The following is a 14,234-nucleotide window of genomic DNA, read 5'->3' as shown; positions in this document are numbered from 1 at the left end:
GCAGTCGCTTGAGGAGCAAGGCAGTCCTTCTACTGTAATATCCACAGGCCAAGGAGTATACTAAAGAGCGGCTCCGGAGGTCCAATATTTATACCTGGTGTAAGCCACTGGATTGGGGAGATTCCCTATTGTTAGACATGGCAGCCTTAGGATGGTCTTCCCCTCACCTTTTTGCCTACTTTCTTCATCTTTCTGACCTTGTTTTTGCTGGCTTTAAGACTCTGTGCCCTTTACCACTGCTAACCAGTGCTACAGTGCTTGTGCTAGTTCCCTTAAATGTGGTTCAACTGGCTTATCGCCAATTGGCATATTTAATTTACTCATAAGGTCCTTTTAAAGTGCACTACATGCTGCCAAGGCCTATAAAGGCCTATAAATTAAATGCTACATGTGGACGTGCAGCACTGATTAAGCCACCCACTTAAGTAGCCCTTTACAATGTCCCATGACTGCCATTGTAGAGCCTGTGTGTGCAGTTTACATTGCCATGTTGACCTGGTAAAATAACCCTTTTGCCAGGCCAACACTTTCCATTTTATAACATTCACATCACTCCTAAGGTAGGCCCTGGACAACCCAATTGGGAGGGTGCACTGTATTTAAAGGGCAAAACTTGGCCTTTTAAGTTTAACATGTCCTGGTAATGAAAAAGTCCTATAGTCGTTTTTTACTGCCTATCTCTCCCATAGGATAACATTGGGATTAACTTGTTGCATCTTATAAGTTTCATTCACACTCTGGAAGAGATAAACTTTTCCAGATTTGTGGCTCTGGAATCACAATTTAAAGTCACAACTTATGGTGAAGTCGGAGTTTAAATTGTAATTATGAAAATGCCACTTTTAGAAAGTTGCCATTTTCTTACTTTAGCCATTTGGTGCCTGCTGCCTGGCTCTAATCACTTGTCTGGGGTGGGTGGCAGTAGGGTTCTGTGTTTTCCTCCTAGACAGCCACACACAATGGAAGCTTAAGTGTGACTTGATAGGCCTTGATGGGCCATCCTGGCAGCATGAGAGGGATAAGCTGGCAACAGCCTTAGTGATACCTGAATAGGCTGTGTCCTGTTCCCACACAAAGGGCTGTGTAACCTCTTGTAGCAAGCATGGAGCCAGGGCGGATGGGAAGGATCTCGGTGCACTTCAAAAACCTGTCTTTGTCTTCTCCCCCACTTCAAAGATCAAACTAGGTATAAGTGCTGGATCTCTGACACCACCAACTCAGTACACCTTTAGACCTGTGAGTACTCTGCCAGGAAGATGAACTGCTGTGCTGCTGAAGGACTACCACTCTGCTGGACTGCTGCTTTGCTGGACTCCTGTCTTGCTGTGCTGCCCTGTTGACTGCTGTTCTACTGCCTGGTTGAGAAAGACTGGAACTGCATCACTTGAACCCAGCGTCACTCCAAAGGCCTGCTGACTGGTCTCCTGATCTGAAGTCTCAGGACATAAAAGACTTTCAACCAACCTGCTCCTGCACCTGGACTCTGCCAGCTGTGAGTCTGCCTTGCCAAGTGGTGCCACCCCAGTCCGAGATCCTTGGAAGTGGGCCTTAGGAGCTTGCTACATCAGAACAACTGCATCTCTGCCGTTGCAGGGACAGAACCAGCAAGTCTGTGCTGTTGGGAGGATACATTTGGTGCATCACTTTTGGAATCAGTGTTTTTTTCGGTGCAAGGCCCCTGCTTCCACATCAATGACAACCTCCACCACGACGATGATCCCCGCATTACAAACACTTCACTGACTGGAATCAGTGCATTGTCTTAAAGATGATGCAGCCAGCACCCGCACCCAAACTCCATCACATCTTGGCTCTGATGCATTGCCACCACAACATAGCAAACTTCGGTGCATCTCCTCAACTTTGAGGGAACATTTTTCATATTTCCTTGATGGCTTGGAACTGACACAATGCTCCCACTCTAGGATTTTTGGTTCAACTGGCACAACAGGGTCTCTGTAGCTGGCCCGAGCTCCATCACAGTCATCCTAAACCTTCGATTTTTCGCAGTCAGGCACGACCAGCTAGCCTGAGTTGGAGCTTTTTGTTTCTAAATGCTTTTCTACAGTTTATTCTTTAAAAATTCATACCTGAAGTTCTACCTTTTGGATTTTTGTAATTTTGGTCTTGTTTCGTTTATTAAACTAAGTTATATTTTTCTAACTTGGTGTGGAATGTTTTTGTGTAGTGTTTTCTCTATTTTACTGTTTGAAGTGTTGTACAAATATTTTCCACATAGCCTCTTAGGTTAAGCCTTACTGCTCTCTGCCAAGCTACCAAAGGGTGAGCACAAGTTAATTTAGGGTGTGTGTGTGTGCGACTTACCCTGACTAGGATTGTGGTTCCTGCTTGAGCAGGATACACACCTCTGTCAACCAGAAACCCAATTGCTAAAACCTATACAGCCCCCATTTCTGTTTCAGGAAAGCTCTTCTCTTCCCTTGTCACAGCTCCAAGAAGTCTATGGTGACAAAAGAGTAGTGTCAAGTTCTTTTGTGTGTGCAGGACAAAAAGCCCTTTGAAATGTAAGTGGGGCATGGCAGAGCTCAGCCCACAACCATCCTCTCATGATGGTCCATCCTGTCCACACCAAAGTCCCTTTGTGTCACTGTCTGAAAGGAATCCACAAACCCCCAAAAGCAGAGCCATTAACAGTCATGTGACCCAGGACACTGGCAGAAGGCACAAATGATTACGACAAGAAAATGGCAACTTGTTAAAAGTGATCTTTTCAGAATTATGACTTAAAATACTACTTTAGCATTAAATATGATTTTAAATTACAATTCAGATATAGTGTAAACACTGTATCTCCATCAACTCACAATCAAAAGTTACCACTTATTAAATGTAATAAGGTAGCCCCGTGTTAGTCAATGGGAGAGATGACTCTTACAGCAGCGAAGAACAACTTACGTTTTTCACTGCTGGGACATGTAAAACTTAAACACTTCTGTCCTACTTTTTAAATATAATGCACCCTCCCCTATGAGCCTTTAGGGTCGACTTTGGGGGAGAGGCAGTACTTGTATGTACTAAAAAGAAAGGTTTGTGCCTAGAAAAAGGTTAATTTTGCCAGATCGTAATGGCAGTTTAAAACTGCGCTACAGGCTGCAATGGCAGGCCTGATATGTTTAAAAAAAATGCTTGGTGGGTGGCAAAATGAGTGCTGCAGGCCCACAAGGGGCATTTTATTTACAGGCCTTGGTTATATGTAGTGCCATTTACTAGGGACTTAAAAGCAAATTAAATGTGCTAATGTTAGTCAGTGTGCCATGTTTGAAGGAGAAAGCGCAATCACTTTAGCACTGGTTGGCAGTGGTAAAGTGCACAAAGTCCTAATGTTTACAAAAATGAATTCGGTAAGACAGGAAAAGCAAAGGCAACAAGTCTAGGGGTGACCCTGCAGAGGTGCCTTGATTCTTACTTTGAAATTGCTCTAGAAGCATGGCTAAGGCCAGTTCATATGGGTCAGCCTCTTTAGCTTCCTTGTGGTACTTATCCACTAATTAGTTTCTCCCAGAAATATTCAGCACTACCTTATATGGCCTACATCACTTATCCTCGAAAGCTCTTTGAACAATGGGTTTCAGTACCAACAGCCCTGAACCTCCTGTTACCCAGTCAGCATGATGCTCTGGTCAATCAGTAATAATGATACCCTTGAAGCTGGGTGGGAGGAACAATGGGAAACAAACTTGGGGACATAGAGCACTTACGCTCTGGATTCCTAACATGGCACAATTGCCCGAGTCCCTCACAGTTTTTCACTATACTTCTCTGAACACAGTAGCAAGTTTCAAAAGGCAAGGTGTCTGTGGAAATAAATGTCCTCAAGTTGTGGATTTCAGATAGTAAGATCCTTGCTGCAGTACCTAAATAAATTGACTGCAGGTCAGGGGTTGATGGAATCAGGACTGTATATAAGGGGGTGTTGTTGCCCTTATGGATCTTTATTGTTTTTTGTTCTATCCTTAACAGTTCACGTATTCTTTGAATTCTCCTCTTCCTTAGGTCTTCACGGTCTTTTGGGGATCTGGACGGCCGTTCTTCAGGAATGTCCCTCAGAGGAAGACTATGGCTCAGATAAGTGTTTTCCTTTGTTGGAAAATGGGTTATTGGTAGGGCAGGTAGGTACCTACACCTAGCAACAAGCCACTAACCTCCACATAGGTACAGTTAGGTCTCAGTAAATTAATCCCAGCTCTACCCTTGGTAGCTTGGCATCGAGCGTCAAGGCTTAATTTAGGAGACAAAGTGTAAAGCATTCAAATATCACAAAACAGTAATTAAATAAAACACAGGAAACAGTTTAAAAATCCAAAACCAATTTATGAAAATAGTTTATATTTTTATCTTTAAAATGACACAAAAACGATTAAAATCGGTTCAGGGGAACCGGAGATATGAATTTTTAAAGTATTATTATTTTCTAGCGCTTAGAAACAAAAAGCGCCAATCGGGTCATCTGGTTGCACCAGGACCGGGGCAAAGTCAAACTTTCAGGCCGACCGCGATGGAGCCCTGCTCGGCTACAAGTCGCGGGAGGCCTCGGTCAAAAAGTTACCTTCTGACTTAGTCTTTATTTTGAAGTTTTTCTTCACCGGGACGAACCTGCCAGTTGAATCCGACCTCCTGGAGCCCTTGTCCGGATACGCGAAGTCGGTTTCCTCGGTGGTGATTTTTACCTTCGGACTTAGTTGTTTTTTCGAGATGAAAATCCTTCGACCGGGGTAAACCTGGATCTTGATCCGACGTCCGTGGAGCCCTTCTCGGATATGATGGCTGGAAGGTCCCGGTCAACTTTTTACGTTCGGACTTAGTCTCTTTTTTGGATGTTTTTCTTTACCGGGACGAACCACGAAGTCAGGCCGGGTCGCGGTTGAGGCAAGCCGGCTAGAATTTCCGCGTCGGGTCGGTCACTTTATGGAGCTTTTTTTCAAAAATTCTCCAATCTTTTCCAAACTTCTGGGGCTTCACCCAGATGTTCTTTTAAGGTTCTTTTGGGGTCCACAGCTCACCCCAAGGGTCCAGAAGTTCTGTGATGGTCCTTGGGAAGTGCGGACTTCAACTCCCAGAATACACCTGGCGCAAACTCCTTTTTGGCCACTGGACAGTGGTCAGCTGGTCACTTTTTCAGGAGTTGGTGCAGGGGACTCTGGATAGCAATTTTTCACCTGTAGCAAACAGGGAGTCCCTCCTTGAACCAGTGGAAGCCAGGCAAAGTCCTTCTTGTGGTGAAGCCCAAGTGTGCAGCTGGTGCAGTCTTTCTGAGTGCAAGGTCCAGGTGCAGGCCAGGGGTCCAGCAGGGCAGTCCTTCTTCTCCTTGTAGTTCCTTCTTCTTGAAATTTGGTGGGGATCTGAGGTGTGGGTGCAGGTCTGCCAGTTTTATCCTTGCTCCTGGGTGAAAAGCAGGGGGGCCCTGGTTCTCCAATCAGGGACAGGGTCGTCCCCCTGTGATGACCACTTCCTGGGAAGTGTGGCAAAAATCCATCCCAGAAGGCAACAGTCTCTAAAAATCCAACATGGATGAATCTGATTTTTGGAGGTTACATCTGGCTGAGCCCACCCACTGGTGTGGCTAAAAATCATAAACACACCCCTCTCCTGCCCTCTCCTAATCTAATCAAGGGGGCACCTAGCTGTCTGGGGTTGCAGGATGTGGGGGTGTTGCTGGGTGCTGCAAATGTCGTTCTCTGCCTTTGAAGACCAGTTTGGCAGCCCTCCCCTTTCCTGCCTCACCATCTGCTGAGGGGAGATTCTCTCCCCCAAGCACATTCCTTTGTGTGAAGCTAGGCCACTTCACACCTCATCAAGGCAGCCTGGCAGAAGCTGCTGCAGGCTGGCCAATCAGAGCACAGCAGCAAAAACAATGCAGAGCTGAAATTGGCAACTTTTTAGGTAAAGTCTAAACTTTTTACCTGGACAAGTTATATTAAATCCAACAACTGGAAGTTGTGGGATTTATTACAACAATTAATTTGATACCAAATTCTTGGTATGTAACATTTAAGGAGACTTTAAAATTTAAAATAAAGTCTGCCCATTCTAGCCTATGAAGGCCATTTACTTCAATGAGGGAAAAACGAATTTGGCTGTTTTTACCTCACCAGGGCTTATAAATCTATTTTTATAAAGTCCCTGCTTATAGTTACATGGCACCCAGCCCTAGGGGCACATAGGGCACACCTTAGGGGTGACTTATATGTAAAAATAAGGTAGTTTAAGACTTTGGAAGTACCTTTAATTCCAAAGTCGAATTTGCATATAACTTTAATTTAAAAGCAGCCAGCAAGGCAGGCTTGCTTTTAAAATGACACTGGGCACCTCAGCAATGCACCTAGGTGTGCACCACCTATGCTGTGGTCCCTAAACCTACATGCCCTACCATATACTAGGGACTTATAGGTAGGTTAACTTAGCCAATTATAATTAGCCTAATTTGCATATCCATTTTACACAGAGCACAGGCCCTGGGACTGGTTAGCAGTACCCAGGGCACCATCAGAGTCAGGAAAACACCAGCATAAAGTGGAAAATGGGGGCAAAAAGTTATGGGGCCTCTGCAATCAGCCCTAGTTTCTCACACAACACCCCCCCAGCCCACATGCCCAGGAGACTCCGCCCAACCCTGGGAGAGTCTTCCTGGCTTGTTAGGCGAGGAAGACAGTGAAGAAAACTGGCTGTCCCTTTGCAGGGCCTACTCTGCCTTATATCCTCCTGTCAGGGTCACTCCCTCTGGGTAGTGAAGCCATCCCAACAGTAAAAGGACCCAACTCAAACTGAAACTTCCCTCTAGGGGGGTCTTCCTCCTCTCTCTCTGCCAACTTGGGTAGTGAGGTGCCCACCTCCCCTACTCCTAACTTTGCTAGGGCAACACCTAGCTTACCCAAAGAAGTCACCCAACACTTGAGCAACCCCACCATGACCAATAGGGTCAGGGGGCCTACTTTGCTATTGGCCCTGGGGTCTGCCTCCCAGGCCAAGTACAGTGCTGCCAGGAAGGCTAGCACCCAGCAGAGGCTACTGACAGCTGTCAGTACCCAGAACCACACCTTAAGCTCTCCACTGACAGGTGGCTGAGCTGCTTTAGGGGCAACTTTGGGGTCCTGGCACCCCTCTTGCTGTCTAGAGTGGGGGGGTACCACCTCCTGTGGCAGACACCCTCCTTCCACTCTCCCTTCTGTCAGTGCAGGGGCAACACCTTGCATCTGGACAGCTGCCTGACTACTCAGGACTTCCTTGGGGTCAGGTGAGGCCTCACCAGTGCCAACTCTGGGCTCCCCCCCTACTGGGGCAGAGGGCCCTTGGCTCCCTGGAACTCTCTTTAAGAGTGGCCTACCCTTCCTTTTCTTCTTTCCTTTTCTTGGGGACCCCTGTCTCCTAACTGTAGGGACTGACTCCCCAGGACTTTGGGTTGGGGGGGCGCCCTGGGCGACCACCCCATCTGTGACCAGACTCACCTCTGGGAGGTCATTGCCCAGGATACAATCTAGGGGAAGGTCAGCACTGACTACCACCCTAATCCAGTCAAGGATACCCTCCCTCTCTAGGGGCACTATGGCTACAGGTTTGGAGGTGACCTCCCCTGTGGCTATCCTGACTTTCTTTGTCTTTCCTGGGACATACATGTCTGGGGTCACTAACCGGTCACTCACTATAGTGTGACTGGCACCGGTGTCTCTCAGGCCAGTGGTAGGGATCCCATTCACTTGAATGTGGTGGAAGTGCCTACTCCCACCCTCAGGGATCACCAGCTTACCATCTGGTCCTGTCTCCCAGCACAATGCTAGGAGGACTTCATCATCTGAGGAATCCTCCTCTATGGCTACACTGGACAGCCCAGTGCTAACCACCTTCCTTGGACAGGCTGCATCTCCTCTGAAGTGACCTGTCTGCTGACAGTCAAAGCAAGCCCTACTGTCCAAGAGTTTTTTTAACCCTGGGTCTCCCTGTCTCTGCTTGTCAGAGTGGGAGTGGGATTTTCTCTCCTCCTCCTTAGGGTTCTGGGGTACAGAGGGAGTCTCTGTGGTGGGCTTACCACCTCCCTCCTTAGGTTTTTGGGGACCTGACCCCCCCTTCTTGGAGTCTCCCCCCTGGGACTTGACAACCACCCTGGTTCTCAACCACTCATCAGCTGCCTCCCCTAGCTCTCTAGGGTTGGTCTGCTTAGAGTCCACTAGATGCTGGCGTAACCTTTCTTGGATACAATTGGTCAAGATGTGCTCTCTCATGATCAGATTGTATAACCCCTCATAAGTATTTACTTTGTTGCCAATAATCCAGCCCTCTAGTGCATTTAGTGAAATGTCCACAAAGTCAACCCAAGACTGGGTACTGACCTTCTGGGTGTCCCTGAACTTCATTCTATATTGCTCTGGGGTCAGACCAAACTTCTTGACTAAGCACCTCTTCATACTAGGGTATGAATCTGCCTCCTCCCCCCTTAAGGTCAGAAGCCTATCCCTCCCTGAGTTGGGGACCAACTCCCACAAAAGGGAACCCCAGTATTGAGGCCTAACCCTTCTCATTTGGAGTGCCCTCTCAAAGGCCGATAGCCACTTATCTATGTCATCCCCCTCTACATAAGCAGGAACCACCCCCTTGGGTAATCTGGGGCAAACTCCCCCACCCATGGACACCTCAGCTTCTTTATCGCTGCTTCCATCTCTTTTCTCTTTGTATGCCCACTTTTTCTTTTCTAGGGCCAGCTTCTCTGCTTCCAAAGCTATGTATGCTAGCTGGGCCTCCAGCTCTCTTTCTCTGATGGATGGGTTCTCTCCTCCTGAAAGGACCCCCTTCCCACCACTAGCTTTGGATCTGCCCCTAGTGACTGTGTTTACTGAGGACCGCTCTTCCTCATCCTCACTTGGGCTCAGATGCCTTCCCTCCCCTGAGTGGTTAGAGCTTGCATCCTCCCTTCTTTCTCCCTCCTCTGGAGCTTCTTCTGACTCTACCTCTTGGGCCTCAGCCCATGCTGTCAGGGATGTGATCAGGATTTGCTTCCTGAGATCAGTGGTTGCAGGCAACCCTCTTTCAATACACAACCCCCTAAGATGGACTACTGTCAGTGTGGGAAGGCTAGCCAGATCAAGCTCCATGGTTCCCTAGTTTTGTGTCAACAAAAACTTTTTGCAAAAATTGGAAACAAGAATTTAGAAAAATTACAAAAATTCAATAATTGAAATTAATCCAAATTTAAAAATTAAAAACAATTTTTGCACTAGGACAATTTAAAGGATTTTTAATTTGTTTTACCCAAAACTGTAACGTGATATTGAACACAAGTACAGGATCCCACCGCTGCCACCAATTATGTTGGAAAATGGGTTATTGGTAGGGCAGGTAGGTACCTACACCTAGCAACAAGCCACTAACCTCCACATAGGTACAGTTAGGTCTCAGTAAATTAATCCCAGCTCTACCCTTGGTAGCTTGGCATCGAGCGTCAAGGCTTAATTTAGGAGACAAAGTGTAAAGCATTCAAATATCACAAAACAGTAATTAAATAAAACACAGGAAACAGTTTAAAAATCCAAAACCAATTTATGAAAATAGTTTATATTTTTATCTTTAAAATGACACAAAAACGATTAAAATCGGTTCAGGGGAACCGGAGATATGAATTTTTAAAGTATTATTATTTTCTAGCGCTTAGAAACAAAAAGCGCCAATCGGGTCATCTGGTTGCACCAGGACCGGGGCAAAGTCAAACTTTCAGGCCGACCGCGATGGAGCCCTGCTCGGCTACAAGTCGCGGGAGGCCTCGGTCAAAAAGTTACCTTCTGACTTAGTCTTTATTTTGAAGTTTTTCTTCACCGGGACGAACCTGCCAGTTGAATCCGACCTCCTGGAGCCCTTGTCCGGATACGCGAAGTCGGTTTCCTCGGTGGTGATTTTTACCTTCGGACTTAGTCGTTTTTTCGAGATGAAAATCCTTCGACCGAGGTAAACCTGGATCTTGATCCGACGTCCGTGGAGCCCTTCTCGGATACGATGGCTGGAAGGTCCCGGTCAACTTTTTACGTTCGGACTTAGTCTCTTTTTTGGATGTTTTTCTTTACCGGGACGAACCACGAAGTCAGGCCGGGTCGCGGTTGAGGCAAGCCGGCTAGAATTTCCTCGTCGGGTCGGTAACTTTATGGAGCTTTTTTTCAAAAATTCTCCAATCTTTTCCAAACTTCTGGGGCTTCACCCAGATGTTCTTTTAAGGTTCTTTTGGGGTCCACAGCTCACCCCAAGGGTCCAGAAGTTCTGTGATGGTCCTTGGGAAGTGCGGACTTCAACTCCCAGAATACACCTGGTGCAAACTCGTTTTGGCCACTGGACAGTGGTCAGCTGGTCACTTTTTCAGGAGTTGGTGCAGGGGACTCTGGATAGCAATTTTTCACCTGTAGCAAACAGGGAGTCCCTCCTTGAACCAGTGGAAGCCAGGCAAAGTCCTTCTTGTGGTGAAGCCCAAGTGTGCAGCTGGTGCGGTCTTTCTGAGTGCAGGGTCCAGGTGCAGGCCAGGGGTCCAGCAGGGCAGTCCTTCTTCTCCTTGTAGTTCCTTCTTCTTGAAATTTGGTGGGGATCTGAGGTGTGGGTGCAGGTCTGCCAGTTTTATCCTTGCTCCTGGGTGAAAAGCAGGGGGGCCCTGGTTCTCCAATCAGGGACAGGGTCGTCCCCCTGTGATGACCACTTCCTGGGAAGTGTGGCAAAAATCCATCCCAGAAGGCAACAGTCTCTAAAAATCCAACATGGATGAATCTGATTTTTGGAGGTTACATCTGGCTGAGCCCACCCACTGGTGTGGCTAAAAATCATAAACACACCCCTCCTGCCCTCTCCTAATCTAATCAAGGGGGCACCTAGCTGTCTGGGGTTGCAGGATGTGGGGGTGTTGCTGGGTGCTGCAAATGTCCTTCTCTGCCTTTGCAGACCAGTTTGGCAGCCCTCCCCCTTCCTGCCTCACCATCTGCTGAGGGGAGATTCTCTCCCCCAAGCACATTCCTTTGTGTGAAGCTAGGCCACTTCACACCTCATCAAGGCAGCCTGGCAGAAGCTGCTGCATGCTGGCCAATCAGAGCACAGCAGCAAAAACAATGCAGAGCTGAAATTGGCAACTTTTTAGGTAAAGTCTAAACTTTTTACCTGGACAAGTTATATTAAATCCAACAACTGGAAGTTGTGGGATTTATTACAACAATTAATTTGATACCAAATTCTTGGTATGTAACATTTAAGGAGACTTTAAAATTTAAAATAAAGTCTGCCCATTCTAGCCTATGAAGGCCATTTACTTCAATGAGGGAAAAACGAATTTGGCTGTTTTTACCTCACCAGGGCTTATAAATCTATTTTTATAAAGTCCCTGCTTATAGTTACATGGCACCCAGCCCTAGGGGCACATAGGGCACACCTTAGGGGTGACTTATATGTAAAAATAAGGTAGTTTAAGACTTTGGAAGTACCTTTAATTCCAAAGTCGAATTTGCATATAACTTTAATTTAAAAGCAGCCAGCAAGGCAGGCTTGCTTTTAAAATGACACTGGGCACCTCAGCAATGCACCTAGGTGTGCACCACCTATGCTGTGGTCCCTAAACCTACATGCCCTACCATATACTAGGGACTTATAGGTAGGTTAACTTAGCCAATTATAATTAGCCTAATTTGCATATCCATTTTACACAGAGCACAGGCCCTGGGACTGGTTAGCAGTACCCAGGGCACCATCAGAGTCAGGAAAACACCAGCATAAAGTGGAAAATGGGGGCAAAAAGTTATGGGGCCTCTGCAATCAGCCCTAGTTTCTCACATCCTTCAATTGTTTTACTTATATTCTCACCATATGACTATGGTTGGGATTTTTGTGCTACCACCACCATTATTGGTTCTGTGCTGATTAATCTTTAGTTTTCTGTGTGTGTTTACTCAAAAGAGGGAAAAAATAAAAGTACAGGAGAGAAAAAGAAACCATACGCATAGGGTTGTGCCCCTTTTCTATTTATCGCCAAAATCCCTCCGTTAGGAGTTTTTAGTGTATCACCCCCTCCATGGGTTAAACGATTTGGGTTAAACGTTCTTAGGAGAAAAGCATAAAAAAAGAAAAAGGGGGAAAAGAAACAGTAATGACTCATCTCTTAGTATCCTTCAGGCATTTTGTTAGTGCTTCACGGTGCCTGATTTTCCCTTTGGAGGGGATTTCTCTATGTAGGGTTCTTCCCCCTTCTCCTCCCCACCTTCCATAAATCTGTGTACGCACCTGACTGAGTCACGTTCTTCCTAGTCAATAGGATTTCCCAGGGTTTTCTCTATTACCGTCTCCTGTGTGATTTCTCCTCCAGGTCTTCACCAGCTTTTCTTCTCAGGACATTGTGGGATTCCTCCCTCGCACAGAGACCCTGTCTCGATTTACTTTCCCCTCTTATGACTCCAGTACCTGTTTCTTTCCAGTCGGCCTGCGCACCTTTGCATCCACCACGTTGAAGACTGCCTAGCTCACCTCAACACATGCCCCCTTAAAGGGCTCCAAGTCCCTTTCAGTTTCCCCTTGCCTTCAATTTAGGAGATTACCAGCAATTCCAGTGGCTCCCTCACATTCAATGGTATTGTCAGGGGATTCCCTTTCAAAAGCTGCCGGTTGAAGTAGGCGGTGCAGCTGGAATGAGAAGGTAGGGATTTCAGTGATGCTGTTCCTTTTTCCCAAGCCCATTTTAACCTGATTACATTCACTGGTTATGCTAGGGTTACGAGCCTCTGCTTCTCGACAACTGCCTAGCAAGAACACCATGGACCACAAGGAAATTTATAGTCAGCGTCAAAGATGGCCACTGTTATTCCCAAAGAATGTGAGAGTTAATCATGGGCAAAGTAGTTTGTGGTTGGTGCCATCATGGAGTGCATCCTCCAAAGATGAAAAGCTTTTTGCTACCCAGAGCTGATGTTCATTGTCCAGATCCAGTCTTTCCTTCCTTTGACTGAAGCTAACACAAGTGCATTCAAAGTACAATGCCTACATGCTGGCAGAAGATGGAGAAGTGAGCCAAGGTCCTTAAAAGTTATTTTTTGGATGACGTAAAATAAAGAAGACCATTCTTTTTTGGAATACTACATACTACATAGCAGACTTTTTCTTTTACTCAAGATCTTTTTATTGACATTTTTCTAAACAGACAACAATCGAAGCATACAATTAAATAGGAGTCATGGCAGGTGGTATAGATCTAAACGTGGTCACCTCCTAGGAATCTCACAGATCATAAAAGCAAATCAGATTACAAGAGGGCGAAACTATGAGTGATACACACCCACTTTATGACAAGCTTGGGCAGCGAATATGCCAAGAACATAGAACAGAAAGAGAACAAAACATGCCTCAATAAGGGCGCTATCAGTAGGTGGTCCCATATACATGTACCAAGAGTAGCAGGGGCCATGAAACTCGGTGTAGGGCAGGGAGAAATGGCATGGCACAGGAGGCATTGAGGGGGATGGATGCAGGAAGAGTGGAACCACACTGAGAGAGGTCAATCAAAGACCTTGTAAACAAGGTGGATTGAAGCAAGTGTATTCAAGATGAGTAAAATACTGAAGCAGCGGTTGACATACAGGTTGATATTTAGTCTCAGTGTGTAAGAGACGATGGGTGATGAGTTCCAGTGCCATAATGTGCCTAAGCAAGTAAACCATTGTGCCGTAGATGGGGGTGGTTGTTTCTTCCATGAGGTAGCTATTAGCTGTCATGCTGTGTGAAGAATGTAAATGCCAAGTCTTCAGTCGGAGTGAGTCATGGATTGTAAGCTGGAGGGACGGATGCCCAGTTTCACTGTGGGATATCCCAGGACAAATTTAATATGGCCCAGTATCTCCTTCTAAAAGATTATGATGATGCTGCATGTCCACAAACACAATGCAGAAATTGCCCAAGGCGAGGTTATAACACCAGCACTGGGGTAACATGCCAGGATAGATTTTTGCTAGGCTTGTCAGAATATAGTACCAGAGAAACATCAGCTTGTAGGCTGGTTCCCTGAGGGAGAGGCTAGGGTATGTCTTGGGTATGTCCTTCCAGAGGATCTCCCATTGTTTTGGTGTGATCTCTGTGGTCCTTGTGGCATGCTAATGCGTGTGGATGTTGCTGGGTGGAGTGTTCCAAATGTTGTATGTGTTCGAGAGGAGGCCTTTAGAGCCTGTGAAGGCTCGAACGAGCTTTTCAGAGGTTGTGTATGGGTGGATGATCTCTGGATATAC

At 46.4% G+C, this 14,234-nt stretch overlaps 1 protein-coding gene across 2 annotated transcripts in view; it reads right to left on the bottom strand.

Moving 5' to 3' along the window:
• Positions 1-14,234, bottom strand: part of LOC138282511 (oxygen-regulated protein 1-like) — an 896,912-nt gene that overhangs the window by 40,285 nt on the left and 842,393 nt on the right. The gene's annotated exons all lie outside the window — the stretch shown is intronic.

The sequence above is a fragment of the Pleurodeles waltl genome, chromosome 2_2, assembly GCF_031143425.1.
Source record: "Pleurodeles waltl isolate 20211129_DDA chromosome 2_2, aPleWal1.hap1.20221129, whole genome shotgun sequence".
NCBI lineage: Eukaryota > Metazoa > Chordata > Amphibia > Caudata > Salamandridae > Pleurodeles > Pleurodeles waltl.
The sequence above is the reverse complement of the archived record's forward strand: the minus strand, read 5'-3'. Positions and strand labels throughout refer to the sequence as shown.